Source organism: Suricata suricatta, chromosome 3 (assembly GCF_006229205.1).
Source record: "Suricata suricatta isolate VVHF042 chromosome 3, meerkat_22Aug2017_6uvM2_HiC, whole genome shotgun sequence".
NCBI classification, from domain to species: domain Eukaryota; kingdom Metazoa; phylum Chordata; class Mammalia; order Carnivora; family Herpestidae; genus Suricata; species Suricata suricatta.
The window spans coordinates 161,813,772-161,840,929 of record NC_043702.1 but is presented as its reverse complement, the minus strand read 5'-3'; the positions used below and the strand labels follow the sequence as shown (position 1 = coordinate 161,840,929).

Genomic DNA, 27,158 nt, shown 5'->3' with positions numbered 1-27,158 from the left:
GCTGTTGTGGCTGGAGGACTGGTATTCTTCCTTTAGTCAGAAGTGCACCTGCTTGGGAGGCTTCCTAGGGATGTAGGCTGGCCCAGGGCGGGTTGAAACTACTGTAAATTTTATATATTTTTCTCTTTTATGATTTTTTTTACATTGAATCCATTTATGTATTACTTGCTTTGCCAAAATGCTAACAGAAGCTAGAAAATTGAAAACTTCCAGATCTCACCTAAGTATTCCTTAATGTTTCTGTTGTGACTGGTTAAAAACTAATTCTTAACGCCTCTGACTGTTGTAAATAAACATGATGCATTGACATTTATGGTTCATTTTTAGAGAAGTCTTATATAACCAGCATTATTTAAAATATTTGCATTTTACTCAGGGTATTTTAACAAGGGCTAAGATGAGTAGTAGGTAAGGTTGATCATCTTTACGAGAATTTCTGTTTTGTTCGGTGTGCTTTCTACTTGGATAATCTGCTCTGTATTGCAAACCCATTGTATTTTACAGTACAGTGTTCATTGTACCGCAAAAAAAAAATCCTAGTTTTAAGCTAACTACAGTGATAAGTAGCCTGTGCTCATATATTCATTGACTATTACTTTTTTTTAAATATTGGCTTTGTCTAATACCTAAAACCACTCAAAATTATCATTTTGGCTTAGAGCCTATGGAAATCATGTGAAAGCTGGTATTTCAGCCGATACTGTATGCCTCCGAACCCTGTTGCCATGTTTGAAGTCAGAGCTGGTAGCACGCTCTTGGAATGGCCGATTTTCTGTGTCAGCGTGAGTTTCAGAAATGCTTGCATGAGCTCCCTCTCACAAGCCGAGGGGAAAATGTAACATTGCTTTTGCTGGTATAATTTAGACACTATACAACGTTCAGACCATTTGAATTCTTCAAAATGATACATGAAAATGTTTAATATTTTTATTAAGTACCAATAATTGATTAAAACTGTGATTTAATACATGTATTTTTATACTATTGTATGGATTAATTGTTAATTCAGCATTTCATGGCTAACTGAAATATGATGATTGGAAAAGAAACTTAAAGTTGACATTTCTTTTACCTAAAAGTATTATTACCTGAAAGATTCCCGAAAATGTATTAAGCAGGAATGTGTGACATCTCTTAGATTGCTTGTCTAAACTGGGGAGATTCAATATGATAAAGTGCAACTTTGAGTATCTTTACCTTTGCATATTTAAAGTGATATCTTAGAGGTACAAAAATGTGGTGTTTGGTCATTGTAAGTAAGCTTTTTTTGTGCTCTGTCCTTTGGAGTAAAAATTCATGATTTCTTTTCTGAATTACATAAATGCTTTTATTTTATTTTGTATAATGACTGTCTTTTAGATCTGAATAAGTCACTTTAAAACCTTGGCCTATGAACTTTGCCTTACCAATCATGAATCTAGATGAATGCTATCTAGTTCTTGGTTCAGTTTTACCTATTTTTATTTTTGGTTCACTGCTTGCTTGAGCATAGCTGGGATTTGTAGCCCATTTTCTAGGCCTATTGCAGTCTCACTGTGGTATTTTATAGAAGCTATTACATCCGATAGGTTAGCTTCATGGTATGGATGATACATGGCTTAACCGTACTAAAAGCTGCCTTCCCTCGCTAAATTGTAAAAAGGTGATTAAGTTTCACTTGATGGAGATATACTATATATGTGTGTTTATCATGGAACCTAGTGCATCGGGCCATAAACTGTTTTCCTGGTCTACGTTTTTTGTATTCAAATTTTACTGAAGACAATGGGCTCCTTCAGATTTTCTTTCAATCTTGAATTGTCCTTGTTTGGATTTTTAAGTACTGTAATTTTTTTTTCAATAAAATGTCTGACTTGGACAAGAAAGGTAAGAGTTCTAATTTGTGCTGATACTTTTAAATTCCTCTGCCAAGTTTTGTTGTTGGTGGTGGTGGTGGTGGTCATACTGTCCACATTGTATGTAACGATCTCATTTTAAAAATCATAATCCCCCAAGGCAGTCATATTTAAACAGGACATCCAGTAATAAGAAATGAAATTGAATTCCTTAGACTTGAACCCTGGAAAGCCAGATTGGTTTTAAGGGAGGTCAGTTTTCTGAGCCACGTCAAACACACAGTAGCTGCAACCCATTAGACAGAGCGGCAACAAAAGGTTTCTCTTTCTTATGCAGATGAGTAATGATTGCTCAGCTATATTGATGATCTTTGAAGGACATGACAGAAGAATCTTTTTACTGAAATATTAATGGAAAGTTTTCAATTGTACTTTTCATTATTCCCCATAATTATGTTCTAAATTTGCCCTGAACGCTGATTAGCAAGTACTGAACCATTGCGCCTAAGGGAAATACCAGGTTAAGTTCCTTTGAGCCTCCAGTCAGGACATTTTAATCAGTTGATCGGTACATAATCTTGTTTTATGTATTTTTGTGTCTAAAAACACCTTACTTAATATATATTGTTGATTCATTAACATTCACCTCCTGACCAGCAGCACTCTATCCCATGCCTGCACAGAGCCCGTGTGTCACGGTGTTTCTCCTCAAGGCCTCTCATGGCCTTCTCGTGCTTAGGATCCCTAGTCAGTGCTTGACTATGCTGCGGGGGCGGGGGGGGGTCATTGCAAACCGTGAATTCTCAACAAAATGCACAAAACTGTGAAAAACATAGCACTAAATAAGCCACAGGAAGGAGACTTGTTTACAGTGTTAGAGCTGAAATAGGAATGCACACTGTTGTCTAAGGTGACCTCAGTGGGGAAGCACATGTGTACCAGGGGACAGATTTCTCACGACTCCTGAATGTCCATGAAAGTGCTGCAAGAATTGACTTGGGAGTGGGATTCCTGGCTGGCTCATTCAGAAGGGTGTGCGACTCTCCATCTCAGGGCTGTAAGTTCAAGCCCCACATCAGGTGTAGAGATTAAAAATAAAATCTTAACAAAATAATTGAGGGTTACAGATAAACGTTAGTGAGTAGGCAAGCTTACAAATGCGGAACCTGCAAATAGTAATGAGGATCGACTCTTTAGTTTTGTTGAGCTGAGCGATGTGGTAATTATGGAAAATTCATAGGTTTTGAAGTCTGAACTTTGTGAATCCCCACTCTGGTTCTTCTTTTTACTTGTAATTACAAATTGAATGTCATTTTCCCTTTCCGGTAAACAGATAATATTTTCTTTGCACAAGTGTTGTCAGGATTAAATGAGATTACGTGTACATAAGTGGGCCCAGCGCCATTTTTGTCACATAGCATATACTAAATAAATGCTAGTTACTGTTATTGTTAGATATATTAAACATAGAATCTGATGAGTTAGAGAATATTTGTATTATGGACCAAATGCAGAATTTTAGACTTTTAAACTCTTTGCATTTTTTATATGATATGCCTTTAGAGCTAATATTTAAAGTGCTTTATATTGCAGCCTTTTATGTTTCTTTTATACTTCATTTATATTTGAGCCAGCCTTTGTCTTTGATATGGTCTGTGAAGAATGATTTCGAGGGAGTTTTAGATTGACAGCTACTGCATTAAATCTCAAAGCCTGATTGCAGACTGCAAATCGGTTCTAAACCCTTCTCCCTAACCTCCCATCATTAAGCCATTCATTTGCAGAAAGACCTCTACTCTTTAGGAGGTTTTGGTTCCCTGATTTTAAAAAATAATTTTGCCCATATACATGACATGTGAATGCAGTCACAGTTCTGAGAATTTAATGTTGAAAGGAAATAACTATTGCCCTCCTTCTGTTAGAATAAAACACTGGTTTTTTGGTTTTGGAGCCTAGCTAACCAGCCTCTAATATTTTACCTCTTTTTGGAGAATTAAGCAAATGATAATTAATTCTGAGGAATATTCTGGGACCATTATCCAGAAGATTCAGTGTGAATCTCCTATATTTCCAGAGTTTTTGCATCAAGTGCAATTCAGAGTAAATAATCCTCAGAATAAGGATTCATCCTCTAGAGAGTCTGTTGGGGATATAGTACTTACAAAGTGAATCCAATTAACCTGCCCTAAGTGCAGCATTTTAGATAGACAAGATAGACCACCCTTAAGCATCCTAATTAATCACTGTTTTCTGTAGGTGAGAGATTTTTGAAAAAAAGTTTTTTAAACTGATGGTCTTAGAGCAGGTGTCACATTTATCTAAGTTAGCATTCAAATTGAGTGATCTGTTGAAAGATCAAGAAGTAAAAGGCTCCATTTAAATGTGGTACCTGAAGTCAGGCGTAAATATTACATAAGGAATTGTGCCTAAAGGTTATAGGGTTCTACTTAAAAGTTTTATCATCATTTTATTCTAGGTTTGTTTTTGTTTTTGTTTTTGTTTTGTATAGTTGGAATGAGAACAAGTATAGTGGTGATGGTGGGGGTGGTTATTCTGTCAAAGAAAATGAAGCTGATTTAATGGACTTTTTACTCATACATGTTTCTCAAGTTAAATATCCGAAAAAAATGTGAACACCAACCCTTCATCTCAATTGTCATGCTGTACAAGGAAGCATACTGTTTATTTCCAACAATGAAGTAGCCCTGAAAATAATTTGTCTGTTTAGAATCTTAAGTCAATCCATTGTGTAAGAGAAAGGAAGATTGTATATATATATATGATATACTGTGAAGTATATCATAGAAGACCAGAGCAGATTTCATGAGTGGCTTGTTGATAATGATGATGACGCTATAATGATTTACTCTGTATGACTTGCTCAATCTTCGTTTTATTGTTTCTTAGGATACTGGAGTAGAAATACGTAGTCTGATTTATAGCCTTTTCCAACAGAAGGGCCATTTTAAATGTTTTTGCTTTAAATAAGAGAACTACATAAACTTTTCTCTTAGGCTAGTCAGTGAAATTTTATAATAGAAAACATGTCTAAAATGATGTTTAAAAGTACATACGATATGTGTCCTCAACTGTGATTTGACCGCATGCTAACTAGTTATCCAGTACGTTTTAGTGGAGTTCAGTGACAAAGTGCTTAATTGTAGTCTCAGAGAATTGATACTTGTTTGTATTCTTGAAGCATTTGGGGATACTTTGGGGAATCCATAAAGAATATATATTTAGATTTTTTTAATATTCTAAATATATAATATATATTCTACTCTAACCTATTACTGTGTATGTTAACAATTTAGTTTTATCTTATTTCAAAGTCAGCTTGAGTTCCAGATTTTATGCTGGAAATTGATGCTTTTTTCCTAGAACTTATTTTGAGATAAAGTAGATTTTATGTCTTAACAAAAGTACTGCTTAGTAGAATTGTGTTATTTCTTCAACAAAAGACAGTTTACTCGTGTCTCTTGTTTGATGTAAAATTCTCTATTTTGATACCATTACTCACTTTATATTTTATGTATAAATTTAATACCTACCATTGATACTTGAAAATTTGAATCTAGTAGTTTTTCATTCTGTTCCACTAAAGGTAGTATCAATATTGATATTGATATTTAGTCTTATTGCATTGTACTTAATTAAAAGTGGAATAGATATATACATTTTAATAGTACATATATATAGTAATGTGTTCATATATTCATTCAACAAGTATGTAAATGCTTATTCTGTTCTCCATATTTAGCCTTTAAAATCCTTTAGGAAAAAATGCATAACCATGTTCAATCTTGGCATTTTGATACTGCTAAATTTAGCCACATATATTTTTATCTGCATATTTAAAATACTTGTCCTTGCTTTTCTTATTACTTACTACTAGAATTGGCCTGGTTTCATATATTGTCCTTTGCATTGGTGATGCTTCAGAAATCTGGAACCTAGCAACGAGAATGTTAGTAATGATAGCAAACACTTACAGTGACGTTACTATGTGCCAGACACTTTCCTAAGTTACATTTATATATCTTAACTCATTTAATCCTGTTAACATTACAACATAAGCATTTTAAAATCTGTTTTTCCTTTGCTAAATGAAAATTAATGAAATCTGGAAGTGTCTTCACTCTGTTGTCATGTTGCTAATAAATATAAATAAATTCTCTTCAGAAAACAATCTTTATTCCTGGTTACCATATGCTGTTGGAAGTGTGAGTTGTCTTGAAGTATCTGCAGCATTCTTTGTGATCTTGAAGAATAAGCGTAATCAAGTTGTACGCCATAATAAAAATGATAATGAAAATGTTTTGCTGCTTCCATCGGATTAATCACTGGAACCAAATCCTCCATTCCAATCCTTCTCTTTGTTTCTCAGGTAGCATATAGTACCTTCTTGATCTTTGACATCATCCGATTCTGGTCTCCTTTCTTGCTGTTTTTGCCGTTTTCTGCACTTACCCTCCATGGTTCCTCATTATCTCTCTAAGCCTGTACAATGTGCCTAGGAGCCATCCCGTTTCACTTCAAGCATGATGATATCCTCTGTATTTCTCTTGCTCCTTTCCTCCCCCTTTTTAGTGGAACTTGTCAAAATTCTGGGTAGACTTGTTAGCTGGGACTTCAAGTGTGAGTTAGCTTAGTAGCCCACTGGGGATGCAATTGGCAGACTGAAAGGCATGATGGGCAAGGCTTGAGTTTAAAACAGTCATGGAATATTCAGGAAAGTGAAATCAGTGTTGCCGAAATACATTTTAGGGATGCTTGTGTGGAGGGGTATAAGACAGACAGTTTGGTTGGCAAGGTAGGCAGGAGTTAAATCATTTCAGACTCTGGTCCATGGGAATATATGTGAACTGGTGTAATTTCTGGGCACGGGTCGGGGGGCAGTTAAGGTGATCAGATTTGTCTTGAGAGATCCCATGGACAGCAGTAGAGAGGGTACATTGGGTAGTTACAAGACTGTATCCGAGATCTAAGTTCTGTCCCTGTTCCCCCATTAGGTAGGATCCACAGTAGAATCCTGATATTTTATTGGACTCAGTCTGATTGACTTAAGCAGTATCCATTCATTAAAAAAATATTTATCAGGTCTGTACCATGTGCTAGATTCCGTTCTAGGTCTTGAGGGTTAAATTAGTGAGCGAGGCAGACAGGGTTCCAGGAGCCTATATTTTAGTGAGTAAAAATAAACGTGGTTGGGAGAGGAGGATGAAGAAGTAAATAAAAAAGGCCGTGGAGAAGATTAAACAGGGTGATGTGACACAGTTATAGGACATGAAGGTGATTGGAGATGAAATTTGCAGGCTGGATAATTTTCAGTCTCAGCTAATCGAGTGCTTTCTTACAACAACCTGGGGAAAGAAACAAGGGTGTGCAATTCTCAAACCATTAGGGTTAGGTCCTAGACAGTCTCCCAGTACCTGACCACGCAGATCACAACTTTAAAAATTTTTTAAATGTTTTATTTATTTTTGATACAGAGAAAGACAGAGCATGAGAGGGGGAGGGGCAGAGAAAGAAGGAGACACAGAACCGGAAGCAGGCTCCAGGCTCTGAGCTAGCTGTCAGTACAGAGCCTGATGTGGGGCTCGAACCCACGAACGTGAGATCTGATCTGAGCTGACATTGGAGGCTTAACCGACTGAGCCACCCAGGCGCCCCAGATCACAACTTTTAAATCTCACTGTAGGGAGATCTGCACGTGGCAAAAGAATGTCTTTTATACTTATAAAGAACGATGTTACTATTGATGCTTTTGTTTTTGTGCAATTAAAAGAAAGGTTGTAGGTGCCAGATATTTATATGGTGTTTGATTTTCTTCTTTGGATTTCATCATAATGTCTATGTTTTGAAATTAGAATTTAATCATAATGTCTGTATTTTGAAATTTAGTATCAACACTGTAGTTCTGCTTTTGTGGCTACTTGAATATTGCGCAGGGTGGCCAATCTTTCTGTTACATTTTCAAAATGCATGAACTGCCATGCTTCTGTCTTTAAAATGTCTTCATTTTGATATTTGATAGAAGTTCTTAGGTTATCACATTGTTGGTAAGAAATGGTTGTTTAAAGATGGGGTTTTGTTCTGTTCCGTTTTAATCTCCTTACAAGCGAACATTTGAGGTTTTTAGAAAAATAACTTCTTATAAGGATTGTGTTCATCATTTAAAAATCACCCTTTTATATCCTGAGAAACCTTTGAAATATGTTCTAAAATGTTTTCTTTAGAAAGTAAGACTGCTGATTGGTAACCATTTGACTTCACAGATGGAGACTCAATACCCCTTTTCCTTGTTGCTCTTTTAAATGGTGGTGACATTGCCAGAGTCCCCATTAGTTTTCTTCCTTTCTTTTTTTCTTTCTTTTAAGTAGAAATTGGAGACACAGAAATGTTGCAAACATTTCACTTTCTTCCAAGCTTCAACTTTGGTTTCCTGCCTTTTATGTTGCTGATAGAATTATTCTGATGGTCTATAAAACTCAGTTTTCTAGATATGTCAGATATCTAATATCAGAAAAGTTCAAAATCAATGATGGGTAGAACACTTCCAAATAATATTTAACAAGTGCTTTCTATATTGAAGTCACCTGCACACCCTCTAACTGAAGGTCAATTTAAACAACTGAGAATTCACAAAGAAGTCATGAATGAAAGGGGTGTCCTGTACCGTAGTTAGCAAACGCCGACTGGACATTTGTTGCCTGTCATCCAGGCGAGGGGATTCTGACAAACCAGAGATACATACCAACAGGTATTTGTCAATATTTTAAGGCAACAAAACCTGTACAATTTTTGTTGTTAAATAACACTTGTCTAAAATTGACCAGTGCTTCCTGGGAGAATAGAGTAGAACTTTAGTGAATCTCTTTGGATACAAATGGAGTGATGGCTTGAGCCATTACCAGGACGGCAACTTCCTCTTAGAACCTCATATTTAAATCTGATCATTGATTATAGACAGTTCACCGTAATAGCGTTCCAGGTGAAAGCAGGTCTGAACAACAGGTGTGTTCATCTTTCGGTTGCAATATAATTGTGGTAATATTTAATAGCATACCCTTGATCTTTTTGAGGTCTTTCAGATTTGTATAGATTTTGAAGTGTGTAGCCTAGAAATACTTCTTTAAAATCTACATCTTTAAGAAGTAAAAAGTTGTTACTTGGATTTTATCCCATTCCATTTCATTTACATGTGTTTTTGTTAGGCTTTTTAAATTTTTTGATCCACAGAAATATTTTATAGGTGTATTTCCTATCGTTTGTTGGATGAATAAATAATTATATGTTACCTTTGACTCAGAAACTTGATGTCTTGCGTTTGTTTTTTCAGCCACAGATTTCTTGGTTTAGTTGTACACACAGGTAATGAAGGCTATGATGTCTTTGTTGTGGGAAGAGCCAGGAATACAAAATGAGTAAGATACATCTTTGTCCTCAAGTACCTTACAATTTGGTTAAGAGAAAATTAGGAAAGAGAGAGAGAGGAGCCCTAACATTTGTTAAGGGAAACACTGATCCTAAGTGGTTTTTCATTCTTCAATTTAAATTTTAGCTTATGAGTTCTCTTTGTAATCCTTCACTCTTTCTACAATCTAGACAGGTCTTCCTCTTATTTCTTTATCTATTCTGCTGGAACCTTCTTTTCAATTTCCTCTGTCAGTACCCTAGGGTAGTTACTCATAATCTTACATTTTGATAACACATGAGTCTTGTCCTAGGTGTGTCTTTCTTCCAGTTTTCCTTCCTTTCATCCATATCACATGTAATTCCAAGTAAACATGTTTAAAACATGGCTATGTTCCAGCCAAAAGAGTTTTCACTGCCTTAATCATAAAATCTAGACTTATTCCTTTCGACCTCCAGTGCTCACCTATGGCCTGTATATAACACTTCACTCCTTTCCAGATGGTCTGACCTTCTCAACACCCCCCACGCCTCCTTCAGATTTCTCCTGCTCAGCCATGTTCATTCTGTGCCTTTGTGTATAGCACCACACCAGGCTCCTCACTGTTGGATTCATATCCTTCAAGGGACACTTCCAGTTCTTAACCTTTTCCTTAAAACCTTCTCCAACTTTTCGCTTTTCCAACTTTTTCAGTGTTTCAATGATTTGAGAGAGCATTCCATCTTCTGAAATGGCATTAGCCCTTCCATCTCTGCCATTCTTTTATCCATTAATGGGTGACCTTTCTATTTTATTCTGTTATTCTTCTGCTTTTATTTGTATTATATCCCCAAGTACCTGTAGCACCCCAAGACAGGAAGCTAACCCAGGCACATAGTATGTGCTTAAGAATTTTGAGAATGTTGATGGAGATTATTTGTTACCACGGTTTGTTAGGGAATTTTCCGCCACTACTTACGTAGCCAGTTCAACCTTAAATAACATGCTTTCTTCCCAACGCTAGTGTCCAGATTCTTCACTGTTTTTAATTTGTTTTCATGTATTTCACGTTGTGATGGCAGCCAGGATTTCGTCTGACAAAGCACTGAAAAGCTGGTTGGATGCCTCGCATGCAGATGCAGAGCTTGTCTTCCTTTTGGTTGGGGAATCGAATGTTGCTGTTCTGTAGGAGTTTGCCTTTGAAATAATTGCCTAAGAAGTAATCTCCTGCCTCAAGGCATGTGGGGAGATGCATGGGATATTGTTGAGTCCATTAGCCAACATTCTGTTGCAAAGCAGAAGACAGGGAGTATTGAGTACCTTTCACCGCATTTCCCTGACCCAGTGAAGATAGATTATGTGGCCCGTAGATATGGCCCCTTTCTAGTTTAACGTCACATATTCCATTTTGAACTTCTGCTGTGCTGTAGGGTAGGAATAGTAAAATGACAGGACTGTGAATGAGGATTGGTTGGAATCAAAGAGCAACATGGTTTGTTTGTGTGTTTGTTTTGTTTGTTTGTTTCAAATAGACTCCCTGTTAGGCACCTCCAGTTTCTGAGCCTTTCTGGACTCTGGTGCTTTAGTCAGCTTACTTTTCATCGCCGCCCTCTCCCCACTGGCGCTGCACTAGAGATACTGAGTCACCCCAGCCACACATCCATTTGATTTTCATCTACAGTCTTGTTGACATACCTTGTCCAGTGGTATCTTCTTTCCTCTTCTCTTTGTCCTAATGGAGTTCTTATTTTCATGTCATTTTAGTGGTGCTCTGGGAGGGAGCCGAAACAAATATATGATCAGTGGGTAATGTTCACTGGGAAATCTCACCTCGTGTCCTTTTCTTATAATTTTCATTTTTATAAAAAAGTAATAAAAGTTAAATAGGACAAAAAACATCCAGTGGAAAGTCTTTGCCCTACACCCAGTGAGAAATACAGCCTCCCTTACTCTGCACCTCGGCATTTACACTTTACAGACATGTCAGAGGGGTTGTAAATTACACTTATTTCATTCATTTGTTTGTATACTATTTTATTATAGTATATTACTAAATAATTTATTTCTTATGACAGCTTTCACGTAGCTTGTATTAAAGAGCAGAAATATTTTATTAGTATTTATTATATTGCCTAACATTTATTGAGTTATTATTTGCCAGGTGGTGTTTTAATCTCTTTATGAAAGTTAATTCATTTCATGTTCAACAAAATATTCTCCTTTCTATCTTACAAACCAGGAAACAGGCACAGATGGCTTAAATGCGTTGTTGAAGTTCATGGCTAGTAAATGGTAGTCTCAGGATGTAACGTGGCCCCGTGGCCAGCTCCCCAAGGACTTAACCATCAGGCTGTACAGCTGCCCCTTCAAGGGTAAAAAATATATTTATACTTAATTTTTAGTTTCTTAAAAAATGTTTAGGTCTAATGGCCTCGAAATAATACATCTCAGGTAGTTTGGTCAATTTAATGAATATATTGGGCAGATCATTCTGAGTGGTTGATTCAGTTAAATTTGTTGAATATATGTTTTCTTTTTCAACATAATAGTTTTCATCATGTAAATATGCTGTCCATTCCTCTCATTAGCGCTTCTACTTCTAACTCACATGTTTTCTCTCCTGTTCTCTTTTAACCTGTTGATTTAACTTACTAAGCCTTTGTTGATATTTATTTTCTTCCTCTAATGTATTAGATGGTAAATTTTCTGTTACCTAGCAGTTTGGTTTTCTTCATACCCAAAAAGGTTAGTGACAGTAATAAATATATAAATGGCATTTGAGGGGCGCCTGGATGGCTTGGTTTTTGCTTGGTTTTTGCTCATGGGATTGAGCCTCATGTTGGACTCCGCACTGAGCATGGAGCTTGCTTGAAATTCTCTCTCCACCTTCTTCCCCACTCTCCATTTCTCTAAAATAAAAAATAAAATAATTATTTTCAAAACACATTAAAAAATACATAGCATTTGATATTTTGTAAAGAAGATCTTTACCATGTCCACCCATCCTTTGATGTAAGTATTATTGTAATTCCCATTTCATGGATTCACAGAGATTTTCAAAGCATTAGATTCATTAAGAAGGATCTGCACTGGATCTGATTTCCAGTTTTTTTTTACAAACAAAAACTCTCAGAAGTTATACTTTTTTCTGTATTTCTAGCTGCAGCTACAATGATTCTGCTTTCCTGAAAATACCATGAGCCTTGAAATTTAAATTTCTTGCCAATTTGTAAAAATGATCTTCCTCTAAATTCGAGTTCTCATTTTGAGGAAAGATGCAGTCATTTCTATCATTGAATTCTTAATTTACCCTTTTAAATGGTTACTGACTGTATTGAAATAAATAATTTTAATCATCCTGCATATTTGGCATTAGTCTTTTTCATATTTATTAATGTCACAACTTTTCCCTAACCTACTTCTTTGTATAGATTCATAAAATAAAATACGAGTACATGCCCAACCCTTGGAATGGCCTGTTTATAGGAAACACCAATTAATCTAAGTCTTCCCTGATCAAACAAAATCTTAGAGTCCTCCTATTTCCTCAACAAATTATTGCATGTGTTGTATATATTACTAACTCATTATTGGATATGTTGTGTCTTATGTTTATAATTGAAATGCCTTTATTTCCACCAGAAGACTCCATAGGGTACTGCCTGTCTAGCTGACTGGATGAGTTCTCTCCTCATATTTTTCCTAATATGTAACTCCCAGCTCCACGGTGTGGCCTGTGAAGGACAAAAAGGGCAAAGCAGTCGATGTATATATGAAAACGGGCTTTTACACAAACACACATGTACGCACGCACATGCATTTCCTTTTTAGATTATCTTCTTGCTAATAGGTAATCTTTGATTTCATTTAGACACTATATGGACATACGCTGTTTACACGAGAGTCATAGTCATAAACTTTGTTAAAAGTGAATTAAGATATGAATATGTATGAAGAAATTAGATGTTCTCGCCATGAATATATGGCATCAATGTGTCTTGAGTGAATTACAGACTTTACTCATTTCTGGGCCATTTGTTTTATATATAGATTAAATATAGATAATTACTCATTTGACAGGTTACTTTATGACTTTGATATCTCTCAGAGCACCACATGCAGTTACAGTGTGATCGTTGTGATCATTTGAATTTGCTAATAACCCAAATTAACATTTCATACAAATTAAAATTTAAAAATCGGATTTGATTTTGTTGAAAGCCAGTTTTACTTCCGGTGGTTATTTGGTTATTTTGATTCAACAACAGAATATACTTTTTAACTGAAGTTTTTCATCATCTTGAAGCTCACATGTTAAATATAAAAATGTGGAACTATTCAAAATTATAGTTAGAATATTCACTTCCATAGGTTCAATCAATTCATTTTGTCTTGTGCCTCACTTGCTGGTTTTAAAAAATCATTACATTTTTTTGTTGTTGGGAGTAAATATGCATCACGTGATAGATGTTCTAAACTTAAGGCTTGTGTTTACTTTTATGAGCACTTAGTCAAATACCCAGCACATCGTAAGTGTTCACTGATTGTTTTCCTATATTGTTTCCTATATAACTCTAACCTTGTCTTACAATACTATGTGTTTTAGATATTAAATGGTTAAGCTGTTTCAAAATTATTTGCACACCCTCTTCAAGATTTGTTTCCTGAGGGAATAAAATTAAAAGATTCTTATCTAGTTATCATGCTTCAAAGCATATTTTTTATTTTGTTTCATTCTGTGTTTCAAGAAGGATTCCACGTTTCTGGTTCACAGAGATTTCTACCTGCTCTTTTAGGCTAAGGCACTTCTTTAGAGAAGCAGATCTATTCTGGCTATGGAATGCATTTTATTTAATTTTATAGTTTTTATGATATCATATATTAGAGATTGCCAAAAATATAGAAAAATTTTAGGGAACATTTTTGGATTTGATGGATTACCACTCTTGAAAGGGAAACAAAACACTAAATATTTCTTATCCCGCATTATTTACCGCATGGGTGGTTAAATGCTACTTTAAGCCTCATAAAATTAAAAGGGAGAAATCTGCCAACTGTAGCAGGAATTGGATTTAGGAAGAGTGGTACAGAGCCAAAATATTGCTACAGAATTAAATGTCAAAAATCTTCTTTAATAGTAGATATATAGTTCACAGTGCCTGGTTATGATTAATACATTTAATCTAAATCACTGAAAGTTGCACTCTCCTTTTCCATAAAATACAATAGGACACAAATCAGTTTTACTGTAGATGGATAACAATTGGAAAATAATGCATCTTCCCGCCCAATAAATTGTCAGTTATACCTTTTAACTAAAATCAATTCATCTTTCCAAAATTTATTGCAATTTCTAATAATAAATCTCCTCAAATGTTTATTCATTTGGTTTTTGATACATTTGTGCCACTTTTGCTATGGTCTAATGTTTTCTCTTTTGATTCATTGTAAATTAGAAAATCTATTTGGAGTCAGTTTTCTAGTTAAGAAGTTAAAATCTATAACCTAGCACCTTTTTCACTCTCCTTTGTACATTTTAATACCCTTGATCTTGAACTTAAATGCAATCCAGTAAATTCTTTTCAGAAGGAGATTAAAAGACTTTTCAATGTAACTTCTTGAGTAAGGGCCAGATTCATAAAACAGGCACTTAGGAGGTTGTTAGATGATCATTGCCGTAGATCCGTTTTGGAATCAAACAGAGGACAGAGAAATACATGATTTCATGTGAATATTTAGTTCAAAAAAGAGGAAATACCCTTTGGAATAAGAATTGGATATTGGTTATATTGGAGTCAACTTTTATTTTCTTTTGATAGCAATAACCCAAAAGTGTCATTGAAACGAAGCACAATCAGCTGTCTGCAGTCATTCTTTTTTTTAATCTTTTTTTTTTTTTCTGTTTTTTATTTATTTTTGAGAGACAGAGAGAGACAGCGCGAGCAGGGGAGGGTCAGAGAGAGAGGGAGACACAGAATCCGAAACAGGCTCCAGGCTCTGAGCTAGCTGTCAGCACAGAGCTCGACACGGGGCTTGAACCCACGAACTGTGAGATCATGACCTGAGCCGAAGCCAGATGCTCAACCAACTGAGCCACCCAGGCGCCCTTGCAGTCTCTTTCTTGTATAGAGGTCTTCCCCTTATTAATTTCCAGATACTGTTTAAAATCTATATATACATTTCAGATTATTCTTTTTTAATATATTCTGACTGAAATCACATCGATTTTTCACAGTGTTTTAGAATGTAATCATTATTAGGTTTTTAATTTAATACCTAATACATCATCATCTCTTATTCTTTATACTCTTAACATGATCTTTAGACATAAATTCTTCGTATATTGTATGGTGAACACTGACTCCTGTCATTTTAATTTTATACCTTTCTCCACTGTTTCCACAGAGACGTCATAGTGGAGTCCTTTTTTTTTTTTCCCATCTCCACTTCCACTATACTATTATATAAAAATTTTAAATGAAAGTAAAAAATCTGTTTATTTGCCCACCGATTTAGTAAAAATGTCTTTGAAATTAATATGCTCCAAGGTTTGGTGTTAAACCTGTACATTTTATAGTATGTCAGATAAGATTCTGAAATAGATTTTTGTATCCATAGAATGGATAGTATTAGAAATGAAAGGGACATTAATTTGAATTAAACCTGTAACTCGTTGGCAGATTTGTGTCTTTGCTAATATATAAGACGCCATATGATTAGTAGTTAAAAAAGATGATTTTTATAGCCAGAATGGCTGAAATAGAATTCATTACATGAGCTTTCTACACAGTGAAGAAAACAGATGAATTTACTAATTCTTTTGATATATGGATTCTTTAAAACAAAATACATTATTCATTCGGACTTACCAGATTAATTTCTGTATTAACAAATGGCAAATTTTCATAAATTTAGCTAGCTGTAAGAACTTTAAAAGTAATCTGACTTACATGTGCTTCCTAATTTGATTTTCCCACCACATTAAATGTGAAAGTAAATCAAATCATGATCTTTTACATGTAAAAATAATAATCTGAAAGGCTATGCCTTTCTTTTAAAACACCAATAATAGATTTGAGCGTTATTCTTCTGGTGGTTTTATAAACGTTGGCTAATTAAGAGTAGACATACTGCTTTAAGTGTTAAGATTGTTCTGTATTACTGTCAGTGATGAAGGCTTTAACAGTGGCCACGACGTCACAGTTGTCACTTTTGTGTGGTAGTATTCAGTTCTGTGAAGGACAATAGATTTGTTCTAGTCTTTCCTTTCAAAAGAGGAAGCTAAGGTTCTAGGAAGACTAAAAACTGACGTAATTAGGAAGAGGCTCTCCAAGGCCAACCTGCTGATTCGTGGTCCGTAGACTTTTCCATGGCCTTTCGGTAATATTGCTACTTGAATGTGAATCCATCCTAGAGGCTGAAATTTTGTTAAAGTTTTTAAGCATTAGTTTTAGAAATTGCCAGATAACCTTGTACTGCTTTCAAGCAAAATAGAAGTTTTGAAGAGTTCAGTGAGTAATCTGCATATTTTCCCCAATTCTCTGGTTCAGACTTTTGCCCACTGATGTAGTCTAACTCCTGTTTAGCTCTTCCTGCTCTACTTTCTTTCACACCGTCATCAACTCTCCTCAAATTCTAATGTGACCCTTCTAACTCCGTTGACTTCCAACTTTAAATCTTTCACTGCCACCCCATGGTTTTCCAAATAGAATGTAAGGTCCTTCCTGTCTAGGCCTTTGCCATTAGGGCTTCCACTCACGTTCCATCCCCACATCCTGATCTCCCTGGTTGAGGCATCGGAATGTGTCTTGCCCTTTCCAGCTTCTGTCACTTTGCTCCAACTATTTTTTTTTTTACTCTTTGAAACACCACACCTCATGTCAGTCTGTGGAGATCTTGCCCATTCATCAAAACACATTGCAGTTCGAACCTTATCAGAAAACCTCCCTGCCGCAGGGCATCTCTCCTGTTATTGAAAGGCCTCCTTCCCATCACCTCATTACTCACAGAACCATGTTTTAGCCACTTCTGGTTTAGTGCGAGCAAAAGCATGGAGCTAGAAATCCGGATAACTTCTCTGAGATCCATGATCTCCTGGCCGTGTAACCTTGGAGGAGGCACTTTTTGAGCTTCAGTTTCCTCATCCCTAAAATAGGGATAATAAAAGAGAAGATGAAAGAAGGTATGTACTAGGACTTTGTGAACTGTAAAGGAACAATTATTACTCATTTATGTCAGAAATCCAAAGATCAAATGCCTTCAGGGGTCAGGCAGATCATATATATATATATATATATATATATATATATATATATACATACATACATACATTCATACACACACACATAAACACATGTAACTTTGTGTCAGGGTTGTAGCCGCAGACTCGAAAAGGCATTCCTAGCTAAAGGTATGCAAATTCAAAACATTTTAAGATCCTCCGATAGCCAATAAATAAATAAATAAATAACCTGTTTCCTGGCCAAACACTGCTGCCCCCTGTGTCCATCACACCACTTCCCTTTCCAAGTCTCAGCTCTGAGTAAAGCGGTATTGCATTCCCACGAAACCTCCGATGTGGCAGGTACTTAATGACCATTGAGAAGGTCAGTGGCTGAGTAGATGGCTTAAGTGGGGACTCGAAGTTGTGTAATGGAGGAAATGGGATGTTTGCGTTTTAATCTATCTTCCTGATCAGCAAGCAAGAGGTATAAAGACATTATATACGGGCCACAGTTTCTTTTTGGGTCCTCTAGTGAAAACTCTCTGTGTATGTGCTATGCACAGGTTTGCCTTACCTCTTTTTCAAGTAGTGGTGACCCACAGAAGCCCTATTATAATGAGTTGAGAATTCAGGTGTTTTACTGTAAGGGTGTTATTTTCTCTGTCCCCGGTATCGGCAAGCTCTGACAGACTGAATAGAGCTGTGTGAGGCGAGTGCCTTTTCCATTCAATTACCTTTCCCTCCCTCTGATCCTTGACAGTTGGCTGAAGAAAAGCCTAGTGCTTGAAGATGTAATGATTCTTTTCCCTGGGATCTGAGAAATATGTGCTGTTTATTTTCTCATCTTTAGAGAGTTAAATGTGTCTTCTCCAGTGTGTTCGGAGCCACTTTTAAAACATAGATTTAGGAACAATTCATTATTGTGTCTTTCAAAGAAGTATTATAGTCTTAGTTCAGTGCTAAAATAGAAACCAAGAAGCCCAAGGACTCTAATATGTCTGTGCTCTTTGTAGTTTTTTTTCTCATATATAGCAATGAAGGGACCATCTCTGCAATTACGGTATGAAAAGCTGGTGCCAAATGGTCTTGATAAAAGGAAAACGTATATTCCAATGTGCTGTTTTGCAGACCAGTCAGACGTAAGCTTACCTGTAGTACTTATTCATTAATAGAAACACAGCTGTATTACATTAATTGAATATAAATAAATGAAAGCTTTGCTGATTTGACATTGATGATCTGAGTGGCATAACCCTTACATCGAGAAAAAGAAGTAAAATCTCTTGACCTTATTTAACTTCCTTAGAATGCCTAGTAAGGAAAGGATGCTGCTTCTCTGAGAAATAATTGAGACATAAAAGCCGTTGCCTAGCGAGTTTTCAGGCACAAATTCATTTTTAAAAATTTCCCTTAAAGTTATTTCCATATTTTCTTAGACTCTCTTTTAGAGTGTTTGTTCATTTATAAGGTAACGAATTGATTCTGCTCTAGGTTTTCACTTGCCCAAATAATTTTCCTATTTAAAAGTATAGAACTCTCCAGCTATATACACATGTATAGCTGTCTGGCTTACAATGTTATGCACATATTAATTTTTTAAGTTTTGGGACATTTAGAGAATGTAGAAGAACTGGGTGTCTTTAGTTACCCAGTTCACTGCCTTTTAGAAAATACTTATATGAATATTAATTACCAAATATTTACTGGGCAATTATTGTGTGCCAGGTAGCATTCTATGTGTTTGGTGACCAGCAGGCTGAAACAGACAAAAATCCCTCTTTGTGAGCTTGCATTTTAGTAGGTAGTACCTACGTGTCTATACTTTGCTAAGTATATGATATACAAAGCTGAGTAAGTTCTGCTCTTGCCCTGAGCAGAGCTTAAACTGGAACTAAAGAAATAAATAATACAACATAATGGGCTGAGTTTTATGAAAGAGGTGCTGAACGAACACCAAGGTAAAGGCACCTCCCCCAATTTAGGAGTACAACAGAGAGTACTAACTAACTGAGGACTAAAAGTTGTCCAGGTGAAATGGGTACAGTACATGGATCTCACTGAACTTTGGGAATGACCCCTGCTTGACTCAAACCCAAGACCCGTCTTCAACAGTAGTAGGTGTTACCTACGTGAAGAGGGTGGGGCAGGCGCTCTAGAGAAAAGGAAAAGCTTGAGCAAGGGCTTATGGCCAGAAGCAGCGAAGCAGGTTTGCAGACAGCCTGAGGCAGTCAGGCCTTCTAGAATGGGACCTCGAGAAAGGGTGGCAGCCACATAGGAGAAACCCAACTGGCAGGAGGATGCCGGCCCTGGGCCACATGGAGATTGTACAGTTTAGCGAAGGCAGTCAGGTCCCCTGGAAGAGTTTTACTGGCTTGATGTGACATGTGGGTTCACATTCCTTCACATACCAGAAAAACTTATACCATCAGAGAGCATCACACAACTTTTGCTTCTCAGATTTTGAAACAATCGGTCCAACCTGGAGGACTTACTTCTTACTTGGTTGTGATACTTGGTTGTGACTGCCCTGCTCACAGTCACTAAGTGTTCCTCCTTCATCAAAAGTGTCTTAAAAATATCCTTTTTAAGTTGTTTGCAGTCTGACTCACGTAAATAAATGGCTTTGCGTAACTGTTATGAGTCACATACTTGATTATATATACTTCTGTTGTGTTAAAAATATATACCATTGGTTTTACATGTTGATAGATGGAGTGAGTATTTGTTTAACTTGTTGTCTCCATTAACTCATCTCCCCTGAGGCGGTAGGTTTTCTCTTTTAAATCCATTATTGTAAGAGGTTGTAAACTATTTCAGTTGTTATGTACAGTGCTTTGTATGAAAGGTGATACGGAGTAAAGAATAAAGAACTATACAGAAGGCATTACTGAGATAAAGATTTGCTAGCTATTTCATTTTATTTCTTACTCTTTGTTCATGTTGAAGGGCATTTAATTACTTGATTGGGATTTGTCTGAGAATGTCACATATTGGATGATGTCATATGGTTCAGTTAAGTTTTAATAGGTTAACTGCTTCATTAAAAAGAAAAAAACCTTTTAGACTTTTTAATGACAAGGTCATCCTAATGGTCATAATAATAATGTTTGAAAACACAACCACATTCTAAAACAAAATCCATCCTTCCTATTGAAGTGGCTTCCCATTAGGTAGATCAGTTCTCTTGGTTATTTTTCTTAGGTAGTCATTGGACTCAGTGCTGTTCAGGTATCAGAATTAAGTAACGGCTCCCAGTTGTCCTTTGCAATGGAGTCTTTGGCTGTGTGGCTGAAAAGGGTCTTTAGTTAAGCAGAGACTGTAACTCTTTACTTCGTTGACTTATATTTTCCATCTTCTTCAAATTCCATAAGACTCCTATCATCCTTGGGGTGCCTGGATGGCTCCGTCATCGGTTGAGCATCTGACTTCAGCTCAGGTCACTATGTCGAAGTTTATGAGTTCAAGCCCTACATCAGGCTCTCTGCTGTCATCACAGAGCCTGCTTCATCTCTTCTGTCCCCACCTCTCTCTGCCCCTCCCCGCCCTCAAATTTAAACATCAAAAAAATAAATAAATAAAAAGATGTACTCTTTTACCCCCAGAAAATTTCAACTCCTTTACAGTTGTCTCCATCAGGTTATTATACCATGGTAATTTGATTTGATACCATTTGATATTTATTCTTGTCTCTTCTAAAGCATGTCTAAACCTTTAATTGAAGATTTAGTTTATAAGTAGTACTTATTTTGATGATATTTTAAATAATAATCAGGGGCGACTGGGTGGCTCAGTTGGTTGAGCGACCAACTTCAGCTCTGGTCATGATCTCATGGTTCATGCGTTTGGGCCCCGCGTCAAGCTCTGTGCCAACATCTAGCTCAGAGCCTGGAGCCTGCTTCAGATTCTGTGTCTCCTTCTCTGTCTGCCCCTACCCTGTTCGTGCTCTGTCTTTCTCTGTCTCTCAATAATAAATAAATGTAAAAAAGTTTTTTTAAATAAATAAATAAAAATCATCATTGTGTTGAAGAACAAAAAGATATTGAGATTTACTACATACTAGGTACTTTGCTAAGATAAAATAACAAATCACATATATGTCTTCTAATCTTAAGGAATAAGCAATTATTAGGCCATATAAACTAACTGTATGCACCAGCTAAGAAAAACTGTCAGTGCCACAACAGAGATCTAAACCACTTGCACTACTGAGAACAGAATAATGAGAATGGTCACTTCTACTAAAGGGTATCAAAAAGAGTATTTGAGCGGTGCCTTTGACTAGTTAGTCTAGTCAAAGGTCTTCCCATAAACAATCGTAAGAGCAGTATTTTCTCGTAGAAAGACGAAGCAATTTGGAATTAGAGGGGGACTCCATTTGAGTTGCCACTGTTACACAGTCTTGGGCAAAATTACTTTTATTTAAATTACAAAATTACGCCCCATCTTTTAATTACTTTCTCTCAGATGACCCCACTTTATAGCACTCACCATAATCTGAAATTATCTTTTTTTTTTTTTTCTTATCTGGTATCTCCAGTAACTAGAATATTAGCTTCCAGGGTCGAGGACTCTTGTTTCTCTTGTTCTAGAAACAAGAGAACAGTGCTTGACACATTATAGGAACTCAATACAGTAGTGAGAATATTGAGGAATAGACATGGATTCTTGTGAAGATTAACATAGATTTGTGTGTAGTTATTACTTTTGTGAACAAACAGAGGTCATCCAATTCTCACTTTGGTGCTTGAATTCAGCATAACTGAAGATAAAGAGCTGTAGAAATGCATGGCTAGTTTAACAACTACTGAGTACTCAGGTGTGTTAAATTTAAGGTACATGGATAATAATGTCAAACTTCTGATAATACAACACAGGGACCCTAGAACACTAATTTTGATCACCCTTCAAACTTAAGCATTCTCTTACTTTTCAATCTTTTAGGTTTATAACCTACAAATTAGACTTTAGTATTAATACACAATGTTTATTTGGCGTTACAAAATTTCCCAGATTCTTTCTTACTATTTCATATTTTCCTTACAGAATCACTTTTCTTTGAATACATTCTTAGAAGGTATTTTAGTGAAGTTTTAAAACTGACAACTTGTTTTTAATCTGAAACTGGATTCATTTCACCCTTGTTTGTAAAAAATAGTTCTCTGCATATGTAATTCTGGATTAAGTAGTTTTTCTCAACACTTGGAGGATATTCTGTTACTGTCTTCTGGCATTCATTGTTGTTTTTGAGAAATCTGTTTTCAGAATAGTGACAGATTAGTGACAGTTTTTCCCGCTTCTGGCTAATTTGTTTTTGTTTTTGGTACTCTTCAGTTTCACAACATGATGTATAGATGTGGATTTTTTTTTTTTTTACCCTGGTGTTTTGTTGTCTTTCCTTTTGTAATTACTGTCTTTAAAGCAGCTCTAAAAAAAAAAAAAATCAGCCCTATGTAAATATCATCTCTTTTTCATTATCAGGTTCCAGATAGGTAAATGTCGCACTTTCTCATTTTATTCTCAATGTCTCTTAATCCTTTTCTCCTGGTTTCCATTTCATTGTCTTTCCGTGGCACACTGTAGGTCATTCCTTCAGGTTGTCCTTCAGTTAACCAGCCCCCTTTTTAATCTGTGCCTGATCTGCCATTTAATTCCTCTGTTCTGTTAAAGGGGAGTAATCTAATACTTGACGTAATTATAAGATGCTAGTAGCCTTTTTTTTAATGTTTATTTATTTTTGAAGCAGAGCGAGACCAAGTGTGAGTGGGGGAGGGGCAGAGAGGGAGGGAGACAGAATCTGAACCAGGTTCTGGGCTCTAAGCTGTCAGCACAGAGCCTGACGTGGGACTTGAATCCTTGAGCCTTGAGATCATGACCTGAGCGGAAGTCAGACACCCAACCGACTGGTACCCCAAGATGCTAGTAGTCTTTATTTTACCCATGTTTTACTGCGTTTTACCCAAAAGAAGTTCACAGATTCAAGAAATTCTAATTTTTAATGTCTTTATAACATGCTCGGCCATATTTGAAATCCTTAAGAAGGAATGGCATAGTTTTATTTCTGGTGTGGTATAAACTCTGCAATGTGAGGTGCTCCTATTAATCGCACTAAGTATATTTTATTACTCAAGTATTAGTTGAGAAGAAGGCACTGATAAGTACCTGGGCCAGTTATTTAAATGAGTTAGGTGTTTACAGACTTGCTGGCTAGTTGTGCTCTGAATTGCTTGCATACCTGCAGCCTTCTTCTGGTCTTTGATATCACAGCCCTTGAATCCATTGTCTTTATTTTCACAATATTTTGATAGGAAGCATTTTTGAGCTTTACAACATTTTTTTTAACCAACTTTAATACTAAGCACTTTGCCTTTTTAAGAGTAAAATTGGATGTTGCCTTTACTGCTCTTCATTTTTTGGGATTTATTGCCTGGATGTTTCTCACCTCTTAAAGCTTTTCCTAGCATGCTGTTCATTGAGAAAATGTAAGCAGAGGTACCATGTCCAGAGAATGCTCTTAGGTGGAATCAATCTTTACATTTACTGTCATTCACTTTGACATGTCGGTGATACAGTGGCTTCATGAAAATATTTCTGAAAAAGGTTTATAAAAATACTTTGTACAAGAGTTAAACTACTGTAGAATTGTAAGTTATTATTTGTAGTAATTTGTGTAGTATTAAGCATCATACCAGTAACTTTCAACTTTATCTTTTCTGTGGCAGTTAAGGGGGAAAAAAGCAGTGGGAAAATGGGACAGGAAATGGGTAACAAAGGAAGAGGGATGGAGAAGGAAAGAAGTAGGGGGAAATGAACAGTAGCCAAGGCAAGTGATGATGTCCATTTGTCCTGTTTTATTTTTATTTTTTTAATGTGTGTTTTTTTTTTTTTTTTTGAGAGAGAGAGAGAGACAGCATGAGCAGGGGAGGGTCAGAGAGAGAGAGATACACACACACACACAGAATCCGAAGCAGGCTCCAGGCTCTGAGCTGTCAGCATAGAGCCCGAGCGGGGCTCGAACCCACAAACTGAGATCATGAACTGAGCCAAAGTCAGACACTCAACCGATTGAGACACACAGGGGCCCTCCGTTTCTGTTTTAAATATATCTCACATGCCCTCGACTCATTGCTTCTTAATTTCCACAGCCGTGTTTGACAGAAGTGAAGATGATCAAAGAATGTAGAAAAGGAACTTTGACCTCACACTGAAAAAATACTATGCTTTTAACAATGAAAACCATTCCTCTGGAAGCATTCCAGCGCCAGCCGGGAGTGTGTGCGCGCATTCACCCCGTCCGGAGAGACAGGCTCTCCCACAGGGACCCGCGGGAGGGGAGGAGAGAGCCGCCAGCTCTCAGAGGCTCTCTCTGGCCTCCTCACTGGTGCCATCAGGTTGGAGGAACAAGGACTTGTAGAAGTCCTTCTTTAGTTTCAGTTTCTGCTCTTGCCTTTGTTTTACAACTTGTCACTCACTTACTGAGGGTCTTTTAGATGATAATACTTATTTCTAGTTTGCTTATCTGTAAAATGAAAGTTTTGAAATTAGTGAGTTCTAAGATGCTCTTTAAGCGTTTTAACCTGAAGACCCATAAAGATGAGTAATAAGGACAAGAGAAATAAACTGTTAGGGTACAAATCCTTTCCAGCAAGCCTAAGACAGGGCTTCTTAAATTTAGCCTCCAGACGAATCTTGGAAGATGCTGGGGGTTGGGGGGTGGTTCTGGTTAAAATGTAAATTCTGATTCTTGGGTGGGGCTTGTGATTTTGCTTTTCTACCAAACTCCTGGATGATCCCAATGGCCTCAGAACTACTCTTCAGTAGCAAAGCTTGCGAGGATGGTAGGGAAAGAGAAAGATTTTAAGGGAGAATGATCAGAGTTCAAGTCAGAGATTGCTGAAGGCAAAGTTATTATAAAGAGAAATAATAGGCAGAACAGGAGAAGCAGATCTCTGCTATGATTTTGTATAATTGGGAGAAGCTGGCTGTGATCACATCCACTTAGTAAATACATACACTTACTACCTCTTTTTTATTTGATACAGATTTTTTTTTAGAAGTATAACATTTCCCTGTTAACTTTCTGATTTGTAAGTAAAAACGGTAATTTACTAGTAGTAATCAGGGTTATGATTATTAGTTTTCCATCTTCATGTAATACCTAATAAGCAGTATGTGGAGGATAGAGGAGTGGAGATATTTCCGGTTTATTTAAATGCAAGATTGTTTAGATTGATGTTGTTTTTTAAACTTGTGCACATAAGTTTATTTAGGGAGCTAAAGCTAAACTATACTCTTGTGCTTGTTGGTGGAAGTCTCGCTTTCTTATGTAATACATTCCTGAGTGAAGCATGGTAATTTCTGGTTTTGTTCCCTTAAAAATACAGGTATGTAATAGTAAAATTTCTTTAGCAAAAATGATGATATATTTCATATTTACAACCTATTGTGTATCATATACCTCTAACACATCTAGCTGATGGCTACCATATTGAATAGCACAGTTAAAGCTTCTGACTGCATAGCAAATCACTGAGATTAGGAGGTACCTTCATTTCTTTATTTTCTCATTTCTATTGGAAAGATTGCAATAACTTGCTAGTGGGACATAAAAATGGGACTTTTTATAAACAGCAGATAGGTGGTGCCCTGGTTGCAGACTTTGATGGATACTCAATGAAATTTAGCTTATCTGCGTTCTTATGAATATACTTCAGTAAATTTTGTAAAGATTGCCTTACATGTGTCATAAAAACTAGAAATTTTAATGGCAAAAATTTAGCATTTGGCATTCACCTTTAGATGTTGGTTAGCCTCAGTACCATGTCTCAACATTCAAACTCTTGATGATTTTTATGTGCTAAGTGCATAGATTTACTGCTGCAGTCTGAACATTTTTAAATTAAAATATATCTTTCATTCTGAATGTATTGATTTACACATCTCTGTGTCAATATTAAGTCAAGCGAATTTTCCAATAAGTTGAAAAGATCTGGCAGGGCAAGTTAAATTTATTAGATTTGCTGGAGGTTTTTTCTTGCCTCTGTTTAGGCATTTCTCTGCTTCTTTTATCCTTGGTTATAATTTTAAAATAGAACTCAAATTTTGATAACGCACTCCCATGCCTGTTTGTACTTTTTGTGATTTTGTTTTTCTCTTGAATATTTGTCACGGGAAGCCATTGACACTCCTTACTGCAATCTTGGCGTTTTTTGCTAATGTTTTTTAAAACATTGTATTTCTAGTTTTCTTAGATAATTGAAAAAAATATATTGTGGTTTGAATTTAGCTGAATCAGGAAACTAAGTCCTATTCTCTTGTATACTTTTCTGTAAAGCTTAAGTGTAGGAAAATGTACACCTTTTGAAAAACCAGACGATGAAGCAGTTACCTCAGTTCATTGGAAATAAGAAACGGTTCATGAGAATTTAAGAATTTAAGGCATAATCCACCATAATTTCTAAGTATGTGTATGAATAAAGCAGTTACTTTTTGATATTATAAGTGAAAACTTTGTTTACATATTTTAACTAATCCAAAATATCAGTTATCATATACTTTGAATAGTTGGATGATCACTCACTGACACATTAAAGGCACATAGGTTATAATTTTATTATATTAGATTATAATTTATATATTTTAGACTGGCATAAATATCCTTATATCTATAATATTCCATCTGAAATTCACTTTAAAAAGCAAAAGC

General features: G+C 36.1%; 1 protein-coding gene across 2 annotated transcripts in view; it reads left to right on the top strand.

Annotated features, from left to right (window-relative positions):
* GPATCH2 (G-patch domain containing 2) overlaps window positions 1–27,158 on the top strand; it is a 173,207-nt gene that overhangs the window by 19,793 nt on the left and 126,256 nt on the right. The gene's annotated exons all lie outside the window — the stretch shown is intronic.